At 32.1% G+C, this 2,829-nt stretch overlaps 1 long non-coding RNA gene across 1 annotated transcript; it reads right to left on the bottom strand.

Moving 5' to 3' along the window:
• Positions 1–238: 238 nt before the first annotated feature.
• On the bottom strand, positions 239–1,707 carry LOC141366132 (uncharacterized). The gene is made up of 2 exons (XR_012371197.1): positions 1,138–1,707; positions 239–388 (listed from the first exon to the last, which is right to left on the bottom strand). It is a non-coding gene; the product is annotated as an uncharacterized lncRNA (long non-coding RNA).
• Between the last annotated feature and the right edge of the window lie 1,122 nt (positions 1,708–2,829).

Below are 2,829 nucleotides of genomic sequence, written 5' to 3' on the forward strand. Positions count from 1 at the left end.
TTACATTAATTTCCTATCACAAATTAAATTGAGTAGATGGAATCAAAAATATAAAAGCAAATCAATAAAAAATCACAGTGAAGTCTACTAATAAATTAAGTTGATATCATTAAAAATGTAACTTAGATGTAGCTGAAAATTTTGTGAATATTATTTAACTAAAATAAATTATTTTTATTTACTTAATGTTATACATTTATTTCATACTGAACCATCAATTATCAATGATAAACAAAGCAATTTGTATACGTTGTTTTATTGAAAATGGCAAACATTGTACATGTTACAAAAACAATCAGCTAAATAAACTCTGAGAGGTCTCTCAAATTCACAGCATGCAGAATCCACACCTCTTGAACCCGGACAGGTGGACCACCAGCACTTGTACCTGCAACAAAGACAACTTTATTTAAACGGCTGTCCGCTGTGACTCTGGACGCTGACACAGAGCGCCACTTAGTTTAACATTACAATAACATATTTGTCTCAAATCTGTAACGATTAACAAAGGCTACGAATGCATATTTTATATCTGGAAGTAAACTTTGTCTGACTAAACTCGCGCTATTTAATGCGAACGTCCGGTGTGGTATCAGAAACTGCGAGTTGTCCTACACGAGACGCAACGCATCTCCACCGGTGTGCGAGACCCTTCACACAAAAAAGGAAAATAAAGCATAGGCATATGGAGTCGAGAGATAATTAATATAAATGTATATAAGCGTGTGAGCTCTGTTAAGCTCTGTTGTGTTCCGCTTCCACGTGAAAGGTCTAATAAATCCGGGTGGAGCGAAACTGAGGACCGGATTTCGGATCGCCTGACTATCAGCCAGTACAGATTTACACGTGTTTGTCTACACAACCACTTTATGCAGTAATAAAACGATCAGAAATTATTATTTTACACACATTTCAAGTGGCACAGCTGTATTAATACTTTGGTGACCTGAATAAATACGTAAAATAAAAATATTAATGATTAATCTACCAGTATGTGCACAGAAAGCTGTTATTGTACCCAGTTTACAGTATGGCTCCGAAAGTATTCAGATAAATACACCAACAAGTTGTTTACGCAAGGACACATCAAATATTTCATTAAAAGCAAGTGTAAATATTAATAAACTCAACACTTACCAGGATTTTTGAGGAGTTTTGAGGTTGTTTATCTTCCTGCAAGAGGCGCTGTTTCTTCTGCTGCTGATTAAAAAACCGTTGGCTTTGTGATTTTTAAATTTACATCTGATTTAATGAATTTTTTTGCCTACATTTACTCAAATAATACAATGTAATAATGTTTCACCAAAAATATTCAGTAAATCATAGTTAAAGTTATGCATGAAATTTACTATTTTTTTTTGTTGATGTTAAATACCTATGTTAACTTGAAATGAGCAATTATAATAGTTTTGAAAGCTGAAATATATAAGTGTGACATTCTCAAATATATTGATTCAAATTTACAACAAATATTAAGAATATCTATAAGAAATAATCTGTTAGTTAAATACTTATTTTATTTGATGTATACAACTAAATAATATCTGTACATTTTACACACAAATATATGTTTATTTTTTAGTCATTAATTTTGGTTTGTCTAACTCAAAAAATCAACTTAGTGACATAAAGAGATTTTATTAAGTTATTTTAATAATTTATTTTTGTGATATTTACAAAGCCACTGAATTATTTTTTACAGTGTAGCCAAAAAACTTGAATTTGGTTACATGTCGCTACATATATAAGTCACACTGGACTATATGTCGCATTAATTTGGAAAATGATTTCACAAAATTCAAGCCAAAGAACAGACATATTATCTGGAAAGGCAAGTTATTAAACTAAACAATAGCACAGAACAGCATTATTTACATGATACACAATAGCATACGGAACATACCTGGGAGGCTGAATAGGCTAAATTAACACGACAAGTCAAATCAAGTTCAAAATGGTTCTGAAGTCATTCCACATCACTGAATCCATTGAATTACATAAATACAGGAGCAGCATAGAGCGGACTCTCGTGGCTGTAGACATTAATGGTTTCACTTGGTTCATATGAAATATGAGCTGAACTTAAGCTCCAGGACCCGCCAAACTATGAAAAAGTGTGACTTATAGTCTGGAAAATACGGTAAGTAAGATTTATGAAATTCCACCATGTAGGTCAACAGCAATTCAAGGTGTTTGCTTTCATTTATTTATTTAATTTAATATATTTGGGGTTATGTTTAGACGTGTAGTAAATTTTCACTGACAGACCAAACTTTTCCTTGTTTTAGCCTAGACGTATGGGCTGTGTTTGTACAGCTATTTGACGTCTTTAAAATGTAAAATTGCTTGCTGAGTCCATACGCCTTTTTCAGCCTGCCGCCATATTGATTCCTAATTGACGCTGTGAGGGATGGATGTTTAGAGCGTGCGCATTAAACCTTTTCTTTTGCACTTGGATGGTGGTCATTCAGCCATCAAAACAGAAAATAAATAATTTTACACATTTCCACAGGACAAAAAACCTTAAAAAAAATCATGAATTGTTTAAATTAGATGGAACATATGACCTAATCTTGAGGTAAGAGCAACACAAAGTGTACACAAAATCTGTTTTGTTAATAGCCTGTTGGCTAATCATTCATTTCTAATGTTGTAAGCATGCTTACTTTTCTTTTAAACACTAATATAGTCCTATAACTAAGTACATATGTTCAATTCGTACAGATTAAAAAACCTCAAGGCATGAATACGTTAAAAACTTTTCTTATGTAAGTTTTTAAATCAACAGATTCATTTCAAAATAAATAACATTTGTACACAACTTTTTTA

The sequence above is a fragment of the Misgurnus anguillicaudatus genome, chromosome 2 (genome assembly GCF_027580225.2).
Source record: "Misgurnus anguillicaudatus chromosome 2, ASM2758022v2, whole genome shotgun sequence".
NCBI lineage: Eukaryota > Metazoa > Chordata > Actinopteri > Cypriniformes > Cobitidae > Misgurnus > Misgurnus anguillicaudatus.